Genomic DNA, 17,526 nt, shown 5'->3' on the forward strand with positions numbered 1-17,526 from the left:
AAAATGGGCTCCAGAACCATGTCAGATAACTAGTTGACCAAATATCTACTTTTAGGACTGTGCATTATGGTTTGTAGGCTTTTACTGCTTGCACATCCGGTCATTGCCTGATCTTATATTATAGTCCTTGTATTTGATCAGTCCTGATTTTGATTTCATTAACTTCATTGGTTATATCTTTTACCTGTTCAGTACTGTTAAGAAATATCTTATTTTCAAATTTTAAACTGATCATTTAGATGCATGAGACCTTGTTTTAGTCTATCTCACTTCTACTGCTGTGCAAAAAAAAAACTATGGTTTTGCAAACAACTAATTGCATCTTGGTAGCCGCGGAAATTTTTGCAATCGCATTCCTTGTTTCAAAGTAGAATCATGTTCAGTAATCAAATATAACTGAAGGTTGTGGACTGGTGAGCATACTAAAGTGTTTTTTTTCCTCCTTATCTTTTGCAAGATAGTGCAAAAGAAATAGGTGACACTTCACTTTTATCAAATCAGCTTAGCCGATAATTTTGTTTCTCCATTTCATGATTGATTATTAAATATAAAATATAAAAATTATTATTCTCTAACAACTTAAGCTTTCACAGCAGTTAATGAGTTAACATAGTATAAAAGTAGTCCTAGATTTGAATACTATCAAGCTCATTTGTTATTTAAATATATAAAATATACATCTATTTAAGTCTAGTCTACTTATTGGACCTATCAAAATATTTTGAACTTAGAAAAAAGGGGGAGTGTTAGAGTATAGATATAAAAATTATCATTCACTTATAGCTTAAGCTTTGATAGCAAGCTTAGGATGTTAAAGAATGGTGGTTTTCTTTATTTTATTTATATTTCAAATGGTAGATGGGCTTAACAGGATGCAAATTTATGACATCTGCCCTAATACCATGTAAACTTACTTTCTACCCTGAAAACTTAAACTATTAGAGACCGGTAGTTTTTATATTTGTATTCTAACATTGATGATTTTGTTCTATTCTATACAAATTTCATGAATAACAAGTATGAATCTGTCTAATTTTAAGTGCCTTTTCTTCCTTTTTGTTAGAGCATAATATGATTAAATCATTATTCTCTATTAACTTAAGCTTATAAAGTAATTAGTGAGTTAATATTGTATCAAAACAGGAGATTCAACTTCAAATCAAGCTAGGCCTACCCTCCTATTTAATTACAAAAAAATTTAAGCAATTTAAATCAAATCCATTTCTTGAGCCTTTCAAAAGTATCTTGAGTCCAAGTGATGGGGAATGTTAGTGTATAAAAGAATAAAATAATTGTTCTCTATTAACTTAAGCTTACAAAGTAGTTGATGAATTAATTCCTCATCAATTCCGGGAGTACACACAACTGTTACGAACCAGCTTGATCCAATTTGTAGCGGTTCGGCATGGGATTTGGGATTCGAAGGTGGAGGCATGGATTCCTAGGTATAGAATGGAGATGATGATGGAGTGGAGGCCAAGTAGTTCATGGTGGTGGCTCGACAATAGATGATGGTGGTGGTGGTTTGCGAATTTGGATGCAATAGATAGTTGATCGCTATGATTGGCTTACAACTGTAGTAAAAACTATACGGGAGGTAGAGATAGTTAAGATAAAGAGATGAAAGGAGAGAAGTAGGCTTGCCCTACGGGACTAGGGGGATTGACGACAGAGGGAGATTAAAAGCTAGACGAGACCATGCCAACGGAAGAGGTGGCGCTGGTTGGTGAAAGGAAGGAGGGAGATATAGAGGTCTGCGGCCTAGTTGAGAGAAATACCAGGGCAAAAGCTAATTACTCTTTCATTCCAAGCATGCCTAAGATACAAGCCATAAGGCCCTATTTTATAGAGATTAAATCAAAAAGTCTAAAACAAATTTAACTAAACCATTCTTCCTTATCTTCTCGAATTAACCATTTGTTTTTTTGCAGATAGATTTTGAATCTAGAGAAGTCATGAATACCAAAGTTGTAGATCTAGAGGCTAGCAATTTTATCCAACTGGTTTGATATTATTCAGATATCTGTAAAATATTCTGCAAATATTTTTTCGAAACTGCGTAGAGCTGGATTTGGCTAATTAAATAAAATTCTAACAAACTAAAACTTTGACTAAACCACATAAGAATAATAAATAAAATAATTAGACTTGATTTATCAAGCCCAATGTCTTTCAAGGTGATCCGATCTAGTCCGAATCACATCATTCCACCACGCTTCCGTTCACCTTGTCCTTAAGGTGAGAAGTAGTCTCTATCTATGGAAAGACGTCTCTTTAGTAACCTCGAAATTGCCTTCATGATGTTTTGGTGTGGTCTTTTTGTGGTCAGCATCTGGTCCGAGGAAGACATGCTCTAATACCAATTGTTACGAACCGGCTTGATCCAATTCGTAGCGGTTCTGCATGGGATTTGGGATCCGCAGGTGGAGGCATGGATTCCTAGGTATATGATGGAGGTGATGATGGAGTGGAGGCCGAGTAGTTGATGATGGTGGCTCGGCAATAGATGATAGTGGTGGTGGTTTGCAGATGCGGATGCGATAGATGGTTGAAGGCTATGATTGGTATACAACTGCGGTAAAAACCGTACGGGAGGTAGAGACAGCTAAAATAAAGAGACGAAGATGGAGAAGTAGGTCTGCCCTACGGGACTAGTGAGATCGGCGGCAGAGGGAGATTAGAAGCTAGACGAGACCGTGCCAACGAAAGAGGTGGCACTGGTTCGTGAAGAGGGAAGAGGGAGATGTAGAGGCTTGCGGCCTAGTTGAGAGAGATGCCAATTAATCTTTCATTCCAAGCATGCCTAAGATGCAAGTCATAAGGCCCTATTTATAGAAATTAAATTAAAAAGTCTAAAACAAATTAACTAAACCAGACTTCTTTATCTTCTCGAATTAACTCTTTGTTTTTCCACAGATAAATTCCGAATCTGGAGAAGTCATGAATACCAAAGTTGTAGCTCTGGAGGTTGGCGATCTTATCCAACTAGTTTGACATTATTCGGATATTTATAGAATATTCTGCGAATATGTTCCCAAAACTACACAGAACTGGATTTGGCTAATTAAATAAAATTCTAACATACTAAAACTTTGACTAAACCATATAAGAATAATAAATAAGATAACTAGACTTGATCTATCAAGCTCAATGCCTTTTAAGGTGATCCGATCTAGTCCGAATCACATCAACAATGCTTTTTAACCTCGGACCTCCATTAATGGTGGAAATAAGGAAGATGATATCAACAAGGAGATCAATGGAGAATACACCGACAAAGGAAGACTCAATCCACGATAACCCTAACCATGAGGCCAATTCCTTTGGGCGGCCACGGCAGGACCAAGTCAACCAACATCCATGGGTGTGAATATGGGCTTGGCGGATGAACTTAGGGACATATTCCAAACATTGCTGCATAGGGTTAACATAATACAGAATGATCATAATGCTTTAAAGGAATATGTCATGAACCAATTGGCTTTGTCATCTCCTTGACAAAGATCAGTGCCTCAAGAAGAACCAACGGTGGGACCACACCGAACCGATACCCGATAGGTCTAGGTACGACATATTAATATCAATGATCCTCTGTTACCTATTCTTACACATCATCCCCCACTTCCGATACATAACCCAAGACCGACGGTAGTGGAACTAGAAAGGCGTGCGGCACCGGTGTGCTTTGTCGATGAAGAGGATTGGCACTTAGAGGATGATGTTGATCCCTTCGGAGATGGTGATGGGCGAGCTCGAGGATTCAGATAAAGAGATCAACAAGCACAAAGGTTTAGACCTGAACCAAGGATCTTTCGCGAACCCGACAATGCTATCCGTAGGAGAACCGCACGTTTAAACTTCAAAAACTTTAAGGCAGTGATCCGACGGATTGGGTATTTCAAGTGGAACAATACTTTGATTGTCAAGAGACAGTGGAGGACGAAAAGGTTCAGATGGTAAGCTTTCACCTCTAAGTAACGACATTGTATTGGTATCGATTAACTATTCGTAGTGGAGAATTTACTGGTTGGGCTGACTTTTGTAGGAGGATTACACACAAAATTGGAACAGCGGCATATGAAGATTTTGTGGCTACATTAAGCAAGATGGTTAGAGGACAACCGTATTGGAGTACCAAGCAGAATTTGAAAAAGTTAGTAGTCGTTGCAAGCCACCTTGGCCCGAAATGACATTGATGAGCACATTCATTTCAGGGCTGCGGGAGGAGATTCAGGCGGATGTTCGTGCTCTTTGTCCTACCACTCTTGAGGATGTCTTTGAGAAGACCGTGAGGATGGAGCAAAAGCACAAGGCTCTCAAGATGACAGCGAAAGTAAGTTGGGGCAACCGAGATGGACGGTTTGCACCTAGAATGCCAGTTGGAAATTCTACAGGTTCAAAGACAGTGGCTGCTAGTACTAGAGTACGACCACCTTTGAGATCTTATTCCGATGTTAGAGGAGTCACAAGACCTCTTGTTTGAACTCTCACACCTGCCCAAGTGGAGGAGCGAAGAGCGAAGAGCGAAGAGCGAAGAGCAAAGGGCAAAGGGCAAAGAGCAAAGGGCGAAGGGCCTTTGCTTTCAAGGCGATAAATGTTTCACCCCCGGTCATCAGTGTTCTAAACCGATCGAGAATGTGATGCTCATCAACGGTCTCGAGGAGGACGATGAGGTTATTGGTGATGGAGAGTATTCAGAGGAGATTCACAAGGAGGCCGTGGAGGAGGGCGCAGGGGAACATATCTAAGCTGAAATAACGATGCATGCATATTCGAGTACTTCCGTGCCGAGGACATTGCGGGTGGACAGACTCGTTAGAAAGCATTGTGTGCACATCCTCATCAATTCCGGGAGTACACACAACTTTCTATATTAGAGGTTAGTGAGAAAGTTGGGCTTAGATGTTGAACCAATCGTGGGGTTTGACGTTGCTCTTGGAGACGACACAAAGTTTCGGGTGGAGAACTTGTGTCACCGGGTCGGTATACGGGTGTAGGGACATGACATCATTGTGGACTTGTATCCGTTAGTGTTGTGAGGAGCGGATATTGTCTTTGGCACTCAGTGGTTGCAGAGTTTGGGATCCGTCACTTTTGATTTCCGGAGCATGTGGATGAAATTTAAGCAAGGAAACAAAAATGTGTGGTTTGATAGTGTTCGGTCTTCACCGATTCCATCGATGCAGCCGATTGTGAGGCTGCCTTGTGCGAGTGATTTGGCCTATCTTCTTCAGTTAGGACTAGCTGGAGATGAGCCCATAATGAGTCCAAGTACCACAATTGAATTGTCTAATTTATTAGATAAATTTGTTGAACTATTTGAAGAGCCAAAAGAGTTGCCACCAAGGAGAATGGCGGGACCATCGCATAGAGATTGTGCCTAGGGCTGCATCGGCGAACGTGAGGCCATATCGGTATCCACATGTGCGAAAGGAAGTTATCTCCAAGATAGTAGCCAAAATATTGGAGCAAGGCCTCATACAACCAAGTCATAGCTCTTATTCATCGCCCGTGCTATTGGTGCGAAAGAAGGATGGGACATGATATTTTTGTGTCGACTATCGAGCACTAAACGCTATTACCGTTGAGGACCGGTATCCCATTCCAATTATAGAGGAGCTGCTGGGCGAGCTTACAGAGGTGACCATATTCAACAAGCTTGACTTGAAGGCCAGGTATCATCATATTAGAGTTCACCCGGCGGATGTGCACAAAACTGCATTTAGGACATCAGACGGGCACTACGAGTTCCGGGTGATGCCCTTTGGTCTCACCAATGCTCTAGTTACTTTTTAAGGCCTCATGAATGATATTTTTTGGCCTCTACTATGAAAGTACGTCTTGATATTCTTTGACAATATTTGGGGTACAGCAGGATTGAAATGGAGCATTTGCGGAATTTGGAGGATGTGCTAAAATTGTTGAAGCAAAACTAGCTGAAGATAAAAAAAAAGTCCAAGTGCCTATAGGGAGTACCACAAGTGGAGTATTTAGGCCACATTATCACAGCGGAATGAGTGGTAGTGGATCCTCAAAAGGTGGCGTGCATGGCTGCTTGGCCGATCCCTATCATTGCTTCATCGCCGGGTATGGCAAGATCGATGCTCCTCACTTCTTTGCTGAGAAAGAACTCTTTTAGATGGATGAATGAAGCCACTATAGCCTTTGAAAAACTGAAAACAGCAATGATAGCGGCACCCGTTCTAGCTTTATCGGACTTCACCAAAGAGTTCGTTGTAGAATGTGATGCTTCAGGAGTTGGCATAGGAGCTGTACTAATGCAAGGAGGACGTCTTATAGCCTTTCTTAACAAGGTTTTATCATAAAAATTCAAACAATTATCGACCTATGAGAGAGATATGTTGGCAATTCTACATGTGGTGACAAAGTTGATCGATAGGCGATTCATTATCTGAACCGATCAAATAAGTCTTTCATACTTTATGGGATAGCGTATTCACACTCTAGCACAACAGAGATGGGTTACAAAATTGTTGAAGTATAATTATGAAATTCAATACAAGAAAGGAACAGAAAATAGAGCGACGGATGCACTATCACGCCAACCCAATACCGTCGAGCTCGCAACTTATTCTTCTCTTACTTTTTTTTTTGTTGATGAGCTGAGGTATGCATGTACATCTGACCCAGATGTTTTGAGATTATTACAGGAGGTGGTGGATGATCTGAAGCGCCATCCAGAGTTGGAGAATCAAGGCGGTTTGCTGCTGGACTGCGGGTGCATTCGGGTGCCCGCAAATGATGGATTGCGGCAGAAATTGTTAAAGCTCTTCCACCAAACTCCAGAGGCTGGTTATGAGGGTGTCTTGAGGACTTATAGAAAGATACCACAAAGTTACACGTGGCCAGGACTGAGGCAAGATGTGAGGAGTTTTGTCCGAGCTTACGAAGTCTGTCAAAGGGCTAAGGCAACCACATTGAAACCGATCGGATTACTATATCCTCTACCGATACCAAACCGTGTTTGGAAAGATATTTCTATGGATTTCATAGAAGGTCTTTCACTGGTACGTGGTTATTCCGTTATTTTTGTGGTGGTCGATAGATTGAGCAAATATGCGCACTTTTTTACATTGTCACATCCATCCACAAACAGACGGCCAAGCCGAGGTGGTCAATCGAGGCATTGAGCAGTACTTATAGTGCTTTGTTGGAGAGATGTCAAGACGATGGTTGGAGTTCTTACTATGGGCGGAGTGGTTTTACAACACTGCCCACCACAGCAGCATTGGCATGACTCCGTTCGAGGTGGTATATGGGCGCACAGATCTGACATTACGCGCTTATGACCCAGTGGCATCTACAAATCAAATGAAGGTGGACTTAGCTTTGATGGATAGAGACGCCACATTGAGAATGTTGCGTGCCCATCTTAAACTTGCTCAAAATCGCATGAAGCAAGTTTATGATCGCAGCCATTGGGAGCAGGAGTTCGACATCAGCAATTGGGTGTTCGTTAGGGTGCAACTGTATCGACAAGTGACATTGTGTCCGATGCAAAACCAGAAGTTAACACATCGCTACTTCGGTCCGTTTTGAGTGTTCGAGCATATCGGTCCGGTTGCGTATCATTTGGAGCTGCCTGAGAGGTCGAGAGTGCATCATATCTTCCATGTTTCATTGTTGAGGGAGCGGATTAGAGATCATAAGGTCATTGGATCAGTTCTACCGGAGCCATTGGAGGAGACAGAGATCGTAGAGCTAGTTCGTGTACTTGCTAGGCGCCGTGTCACGCTCTCTTTCTAATCTCTTCTTTTTTTTTTTAGTTTTCACTAAACCATAGTTTTTCTTTCTTTCTTTTATTATTTTTTGTTATTTTTTTATTATTTAGAACTTACGTAATTAAAGAAAATCCAATCCGATTCAAGCGACCGATACGATTGATACGTATAGTTTTATCAGAAGATCGATCTTGATCCTGATTTTTCAAACCTTGGTTATAATAAACATGTTGCTTCCATTTAGCATTAGTTGCATAAACAAAGATTTTCATTTATTGATGACATTCTAGAGTTTTTTTTTCTGAGCTTACTTTTGTGTAGACCTATAGAGCAATTCCAATTCCAGAAATAATGTGATCACAGATGATAAGTGATTTGGGTGCATGGTCCATTTCTGATGCTTTGAAGAGGGAAATATATATATATATATATATATGGAATCTGGATAAGTAGTGCATAAACTTAAATAAAGGTGGAGATCTTTCTATTGAAAGATAAGGAGAGTTAGGAGTTTATATAACAAATTAGGGTTAATTATGCTAACACTCTTAAAGTATACCGGGTTTTTACGGAGACCCCCTAAACTTTTTTAGGTTATAATGTCACCCCTAAATTTTTAGAAAATTTTAGTGTGACCTTTCCGTTAGTCTACAATCGGAAAAATTGGGCTACTTAGCTTACGTGGTTAATTAACCCCAAAATGACATAGATGCCCTCATAAACCCTTTAATTAAATTAGAATAAAAAGATATATATTTTTATAATTAAATTTAACTTATTATAAAAAATAATCTTCACTGACTTCTCCTCTTCACCATCGTTGACCGCCCTTCACCGTCGCCAACCGCCCCTTCACCATCGCCAATCATCGACATTGCCTCCCCACCATCTCTTGCGACAGCCAAGCACCATGCCAACTTCTTAATTGATCGCTTGTGCATGTGCGCCGGCGAGGAGCCGAGTAGTCTCGGCAATAGGAGCGAGCAAGGCTGCGCTCTCCGACCTTGTCTTCTTGATCAGTCGCTTGTGCATGTGCGCCGGTGAGGGAGTCCGACGGCATTGTCCCGCGTGCTCCGACGAGGTGATCGGCGTGGGTTTGATGGAGGAGAGACGTTGAGATTATTTAGGTAATTTACTATTTGTTTCTAAATTTAATGAAATAGTTATTTTATTAGGGGTATAGTTGGTCAATATGCATTTTCCGTCATCGTTGTTACCTGTTTTATTTTGCCTTAAAATTTAGGAGTGATATTGTAACATAAAAAAATTTAGGGGGTCCCGTAAAAATCGGGTATACTTAAGGAGGTATTAGAGTAATTAACCCTAACAAATTATTATGAACTAGTGTTAGAACTAAAGCATTTAGGTTGACCTCCTTTAATAGGTTGATAGGATTTATCTCATGTTCTCTGAGATCCTGTGAAATATGTTTACAGGTTATTTATATACTTCAAGTTGTCGCATTGTTTTTTGATTGCTCTTTTCATCTTTGGCTCCTAAAGGATGGGCTGAAAAGGTGAAAGCATTCAGACCTTTTAGTCCAGCCCATGGTGTTATCTATGGATCTGGTTAACACACTGAAAGTTTTCCAATCCTTTCCTAACGTGTGTTCTTTTTGCTATTGGAGCCAATAATATCTCTTGATCTCATGAAATATGTTTATTAGTTATGGTTTCTTGTTTTCTCATAGTTATTCTTGATTGGGGTTTCATCTTGGCACCAAGAAAAAGTAGGCTGGATTTCAGAGTATCAGTCTAGTCCCAGGATGTCCACCAAGGATCCTGCTAACAGAGAATAATCTCTTTTTCGATTAATTATTATCGAAGAACTCTTCGAGTTAAAAAAAGGCTTATGTTCTTAGAAAATTTGTAGAGCTTACTGATTTTTAGACTCTAAAGAGGGCTTAATTGTGATCTGAGTTGAGATGATCTAGTATGTATGACAGGAGGGCATACGCCAAATTGATTGGCTCGATATAACTGAGTTGTTGTAACCTAAGCAGTGGCACTATAGGATTAGTTTCAGATTTAAAGTTAGTTGCCCTAGATAGGCTCTTTAAATCCATTTTCTTTACTTTTTAGTAGCTTAAATAGGTTCTCTGTAAACTACTGAGGTTTGGGCTACTATGCAATTCTGGGGGTCAACTATCAAAATTTACGTCTAGTTGATGATATCATATTATTTAGCCAGCTAACTGCACATAATCAATCATTTTGTTTATTTTGAAGTGGCTTCTTTTCTCCTCCGAAGGTGTTTCTTCTCCAGAAAATGAATTCGTGAAGATTGACGTGGTCTGGATAAATTTGTTCTATCAGCAAAATGTAGTCTTATTCACAAGCCATATGATCCAGAGATTGGTCTGCTTTGAGAAGAATAATTTTTCCTTATTCCATGGTCAAAAAAGAAAGCTACTTGGCCAATAGATTCAAGTCATTGCAAGCAGAGTTACTTTAATGAATAGGCAAAACAATGGGCAACAACAAAATGCTTATTACGAGAGGAGTGAAGGTCAGAGAGATTAGTATCCAGTAAATTAGACTTCTTTTCTAGTAGAAAAGATCGTAGAGTCCGATAAGGTAATAAAGAATGAGTTATGCTAATTTGCATTCTGCAAGGATTGTCACTCAGAGTTGCTACAGATGATTGCAAACTAATCTTTTACAGCAAAAATTTGATGCAGAAGTTTTCCTTCCTTTATAGAGGCATGTTAGACAGCTTAAGACTGTCGACATTTTCAGATGTAGATATGGAAGAATGACTATTTTCCTGAAAACCATTTTGGTGGCTTTAGAACAACAATCTAGTAAATTAGCAAAAATGGGAGAAACCTAACAAACCAATTCTAACAAACATGAACATTAGTTAGATTTAGATTCAGAAACCTCATTATCTTGTGTGACCATTACCAACTCAGGCTTGCATGAAAATGTGAAAGTTTCCGATAATATGGAGCAAAAATATGTGGATCATATTCTTGGAGTGCCTATTGCCTGCATTTATATTATGTGGCTGAGTTCTTCCATGGTAAATTTGGTAATAAGGCTAGACTATCTCAGATATATGAGGAAGGAGAAGAGAGTGGAGAGGAGTGAAAGATTCTTTGGACCTCTTGTCTTGTTCCTATCTCCTTTTTGTTCTGCAGCACCAACTAATGAGTGAAGTTATTCTTCTTCTTTTCTAGATATCATAACTATTGTTCGTAGATATTTTGCTCAAGTTTTGGAGGAGTTAGGTATAGAGAGAAAAGTTCAATTCCATGTGGGGGCTTGAAGGCACTGCTGTCTGAAAGACATGCTGTCAACTGGTTCATGTACTGTAAGACTAATCAAGCGCATAAAGTGAGCAGCATCCACGATTATGGAGTACTTCGCCTCCAATTGAAATCTCACTTATTCTAGCCTCATTTGACTCACATAGATTAACTTTTTTGTCGTACGATAGGCTTTTTTTGTTAAAAGAAATGGTAGAACCCAATTATATTAGAAAAGAGGTAGAATGCACAGTGGTGGTGGGATGGGGGAAGATACAGATTATAATGCTTACTAAAATTAGAGAACTAAATCTTGCTCTTACGAGGGAACAGTATTTTCTCCAAGACCTGCAAACTTGGGAGGGTATCTCGAGCAGGTGAGGGCCGTCATATAAAAATTCTATTATTCCTCTCCCACCAAAATTTCCACCAGATGACCACTAGCAACATAATAATCCCCATTCACAGCTGAGAGAGGATCTCAGCAATCCTTCGTTGTTACTAATAGTCCATCCAAGAAGTCGGCCAGAAGAGTCGATTCCAATGTGCGCAATGAAGAACTTTGGATGAGTAAATGATTCAGATTTTCAACACCATCTCTACACAGCACAGATGGTAGGTCATTGAAAGCCCTTCTTGACTATTTTACTTGCCTTTGTGCAGCTCATCCCGGTGAGCAAGTCAAAGAAACACCTTGACCTTTGTTGGAACAAAATCTTTTAGATGGTGTTAGTCTTTGTCGATCTCTATCCTAAAAAGGTGAAGAGGTCATAGCAAGATATAACCATAAATACACTATTGGTGAGGAAACGCTAATTAATGCAGTCCCATAAGTGAAAAATTGATGTGATCCGAGTCATACCGGATCACCTCGTGGACATTAGGCTCATGACTTGAGTCACTTATCTAGTTAGACGGTTAATTCAGTACTTGGTTTTAATTATTTTCAACTTATGTTAGTTGAATCAGTTTATGGATGAACTTAATTAATAATTATGGTTTGGGTTAACCAGCAGCCTTTAATATAAATTATAGAGTGCAACCTAAATTAATTATATTTTGACGAATTGATCAAGTTCCCTATCTCTCTTTTCCTCTCTTTAACCTAGGTTCTCCCTCCCCCTCCTTCAAACCTAACCGCAAGCCCTCTTCTTGGCCCACCTTCCTCCATTAGACCTACCCACCTCCTAAGGCGTCAACGACCTTCTCCCCTTTCTTCTCTCTCTCCTTATCATGTGCTACCCCTTTCTTGGAACCTTCACGTCCAAATCTCCATCTCCACTACCACCACCAAGTTGAACACCACCACCAAGCTGCACACCTCTGTCGTTGCCATTATCGCCTTCTCTAGCCTTTCCTCCCTCTTCCACCACTTTTCTCTCACCCTAGACCATCATCTCTACCCTCTAAACCATCAACTACACACCCCACCACGTCTTAGACACCATTAGAGATCAGTCACCACCATCAATCCAGAATCCTCCTCACTCCTATTATAACGATATAGCTGGAGGCTAAACATCATCCTAGACCTCCTTACCACATCGCAGATCTGCTTTAAACCATTAGCCACATCCAAGCTCCTGGACCCACCAAATCCACAACCCAATCCACCTGCCCAAACCGCACTACACTCGATCTTAGACCAATAGCCGAGAACAATTTATAACATGTGGTATCAAAGCCACTATTCATAGGACTCCATCCCACTACCAAATCACTGGAATCAAGACCTCATGAAGGCACCTCAGCTAAAGCAAAAGCAGCGGAGACGTTTAGATCTTATCTGAATTGATTCGAGCCGATCCCTAACTCACCAACAGTTGCTTCTAGTTCGTCTTCACCAAGGAACTTAGATCTGGTCAAGATGATAGCTTAATTGATAGAGTCACACAGGGCCATTCAAGCATCCATGGAGGCCATGGCACAAGCCGCCATAGGCACACAACAAACCTGGTGGAGATGGAGCCTCCCGTTCGCACACAAAATCCTGAATTGATGGAGGCTCCCCTTCACATCCGAACTTCTCTACCCCCACCACCACATGATGGAAGACCTCCAAGGTGCATTCCACCATTAAGGGAGCATCTTCTCCACTCCAGCAACAAGGTGACCTAGGTGGGCGTCAAACCGCATTGACACCCACCCGAGCCGCTAGTGGATAAATTCGGCAAGTGGGAGGACTTTGATGATTTGGCGCCTCGACAACCCTATTATGAAGATCTAGATCTTCCACACCATTACCAGAGGGCCATGGTGATTCCTCCTTAGGTCCAAATAGAGCCAAGAAGAGAGGAACAACGAGATATGGGGATTCATGGCTGAATGGTGCGGCTTGAATTCCCATGGTTCGACGATAGGGATCCACTCGATGATTGGATCTACTATGTTGAGCAATTCTTCACCTACTAGGGGAAAATAGGGGATCAAAAATTCCTCTATATATACATGGATGTCTAGGATTAAGGCAAGGGTAACACTCACCAAAGGAATCTCATATATATATATTGGAGGGAGTAACTTTCTATTACCATTTATTATTATAAGGATTAGAGCAAAATTTAGGATAATTATACTTAGACCCCTAAACTATCACCATTTTCTACATATCTCCTCTAAACTTTTTGTTGACATATAGATCCTATGAATTATTAAAGATGTATCATTCCCTTGATGTCGTAGAAGAAAAGTTGAAAAGACTAAAATACCCCAAAGCACGTGCACACCCTAGTATTCGGCGCTACCAGTTTTTTTTTCAAGATGTGACACTTATAAACTACTACTATTTATTAGTGATTAATTTGATCCAAGTTTGAATTTGTGCTTTTTTATTCGTTTGGGATTTTTCCATAAAAAAATTTTGGTGTTCATCTTTGCTTGATTCGTTCATTGTTATTCTATATTTTATTTACTTAAGCAAAGGATTGGCAATCATGCATAGGATTTAGATATACACATATCCATACTTTTTCAATTAGTATTAGAGCAGACTCTCTTATCTTAGAGAGACATCCGCTAGGCATGGATTTCTACAAAGATGGACAATCCTTGATTAAACTTCCAATTGTTGACGGAACAAATTATGGCTATAGAAGACTTAAATGAGAGCCTTCATGAAGTCAAGAGATGAACGAGTTTGGCTTGATGTAGTGAATGGTCCGAATGCACCTATGCAATTAGTAAACAACGAGCTTGTTGAAAACCCTGTTGAGTCTTGGCAAAGGTCAGACTATGAGAAAGTTGGTTTGTGTTTCATCAGATGAATTCTATGTGAGGTTGCTAGAGATGGCATGAGTTATCCTAGAAACAACACATAAGGGTACCACTGTTGTTAAGCTCTCGAAGTTGCAAAGGTTGACCACAAATTTTGAATATCTTCGCACGTAAGAGAACGAAACTTTTGATGAGTTTTACACTAAACTCAATAACATAGTGAACTCTAGTTTCAACTTGGGAGAGAGAATTCTAGAACATAAAATACTGCACAAAATTTTTTGGTCCTTACCTGAAAGGTTTTAGGCTAAAGTCACTACCATAGAGAAAGTAAGAATATTGACATTATAAAGGTTGAGCAATTGGTAGGGAATCTATCTACAAACTTTTGAATCCACTTTCTCTAAACATAAGAAGTATAAATGTATGGCCTTAGCTACCTTTAGAGAAGACCTAAAGGAGTCGGATGAAGAAAGTTCACCAAATTTTTTGAGAAGCCTAACAAGTTTACCAATGAGAAGTTTGAGAAGAATAAAAACTTTGAGAAATATTTTTTTCTATGAGTACAAATTCTGAGTTAGGAAATAATTCTTCAAAACAGAAATCTAAGAATCAAGTGGGCAAAATATGATGTTATGAGCATTTTGGGTGACTCAGATGACTCGGAATGACTTGGATGAATCGAAAGATGATAATTTCAAGAAAGAACAAGGAAAATATCTTACTTTTATTGCCTCTCTATCTCTCACTGACTCGTCTATTGATTTTGAAAGTACAGATGAGTAGGAATCGTTACCACCCGAGGACAAAGAGGACTCGGAAATATAAAAAACATACAATGAGCTATACCTAAAGTGATCTTAAATTCTATGTGGTATTTAGATAGTAGTTGTTCAAAGCATATGTCAGTTGATAGATCCATGTTTCCTAAACTCGAAAATTATGATAGGGGAGTTGTGATCTTTGGCTATGGAAATTTAAATAAGGTAATTGGAAAAGGAATTATAAGTACTCTCAGGGTGCCTACCCTGGAAAATGTTCTTCACATTGAAGGTTTGAAAGCAAATCTTTTAAGCATCAATCAATTTTGTGATGAAAATTTTGATGTAATTTTTTTCAAAAATAATTGTCTTATCCTAAATCATGAAGGTAATGTTATATGTTGTGGATCTATGACTTCTGATAATTGCTATATTGTTGGTGGTAAAAAATAATTTAAAATGTAATAGTGCCACTTTGGAAATTGCAAATCTATGACACCAATGATTTGGACATGTGAACCACAAAGAACTATACATTCTGCCGAAACATGAGGCGATATGAGGTATACCTAAGATCAAAGAGAAGCTAAAGAATGTGTTTTGTCCATGTCAAATTGGAAAACAGATAAGAATATTACACAAAAAGGTCAATGCTGCTACTACTAATGGTGTGCTTCAGTTAGATCATATGGATCTTATGAGACCCACTAAAATTGAAAGTCTAAGTGAAAAATGGTATATCTTTTTTTATGGTTGATGATTTCTCTAGATTTTCATGGGTTACATTTTTATGAGAAAAAATTGAAATTTTTGAGGTTTTCAAATCTTTATGCTTGAGATTGCAAAATGAAAAATCTACTACTCTTGTTAGGGTTTGATCTAACCATGGTAGAGAGTTTGAAAATAAAAGTTATACTATGTTTTGTGACTCTCTTTGTATTAAGCAAGAACTTTTAGCACTTATAGCTCCACAATAATATGACATTGCAGAGAAAAATAATAGAGTTGTGTAGGAAATGACAAAAGTAATGCTTCTTGCAAAAAAGGTTCATTAAAAATTTTGGCCGAAAGCAATGAATACTGTTGTTCATGTTATCAGTCGTGTCTATTTTAGACCAGGTATAAAAAAGACTACATATGAATTGTAAAAACGTAAGAAACCAAATGTCAAATATTTTTGAGTGTTTGGAAGTAAGTGTTATATTTGGCGTGATCGTTAGTGGGTGTAAACGAGCCGAGCCTGAGTGAGCTAGCCTCTAGCTCAAGCTCAAATTAATTTCGAGCCTTAGTTTAATGTTTAAGCTTGACTAAGCTCAACTCAAGTCGAGCCAGACCGAGCCCAAATCGAGCCTAAGCCGAGCTCGAGCTTGATTAGAGGAGGAGGAGGTAGCGGCAATGATGGGGATGGCGCCTTGCCGAAAGAGGAGAAGGCCGAAGTTGAGAAGGAGGTGGCGGTGACTTGTCGATAGAGGAGGAGAAGGAGGCCAACGGAGAGGAGGCGACGGCGGCAGCTTGCTGATGGAGGACGAGGAGGTTGAATGAGGAGATAAAGGAGGAGGAAGATGAGGAGGCGAAAGAAGAGGAAGATGAGGCTGACGTCGACGGAGGAGGAGGCCGACACTCGATGTGCTCTTGCCATTGCTTTTGGAACTTTTTCTACTTCCTTGTTGAGTTATGTGTGTGCTCTTGCCATAAACAATATGCGAGTGGGTGTGTTCTTGCACCATCCACATTTACCTATACAATCCTAAGAAGATTTCGTATTATAAGATAGATTTTATATTGTAAGATTTGTGATACACCTTATTAGAGTTTTTTCTTATTGCATTAGTTGTTTATTTTTATTAAATAAAATTTCTATAGGTCGCGTTCGAACGCCTTTGCGAACACCTGCATCAAGTTCGCAAAAATAAAGAACGTGAAATGCGCATTCGAACGCGGTCGGGCGTGTTCGAACACCTGCATCGCGTTCGCATCGATAGAGAATATTTTTTGTGCGTTCGAACGCAATCAGGCGTGTTCGAACGCGATCGACGGGAATCCACTAGGATTAGAATTAATTATTGTTATTAGGGCTTGTTGGCTAGCCTCTATAAACGTGTGGATGGCAGCCAAAATCATTATGCTATTGGATTATTGGTTTCTTTCCTTCTATCTTCTCTCTATTCTCTCTACACTAATCTCCCTCCTCCCTCTTCACCAACCTACCACCTCTATCATTGGCAAAGTCTCTCCTAATTTCTAATCTCTCTCGTCTGTCGTGTACTCCTTCTTCTTTGGGATCTTGACCACTTCTTCCCCTTCATCTTAATCACTTAAACAACATCACCCATCCACTATCATCTCCATTGTCATCCATAACCCTAACATCTATTCCACCCGTTACCACCACCATCACCCTTAATATATCATATTTTTGTCCTAGTTGCAGTTCGAATCTGCAAAGGACTTAAATACAAAAATAGTAGATCAGGGAGTTACGGATCGATTCCACTTAGTTTTGTAATTTTCTTACTATGGGAGAATATTTGGTGAATATGTTTCCTCAGTTGCACGGACT

The sequence above is a fragment of the Typha angustifolia genome, chromosome 10, assembly GCF_048772165.1.
Source record: "Typha angustifolia cultivar Huaian chromosome 10, ASM4877216v1, whole genome shotgun sequence".
NCBI lineage: Eukaryota > Viridiplantae > Streptophyta > Magnoliopsida > Poales > Typhaceae > Typha > Typha angustifolia.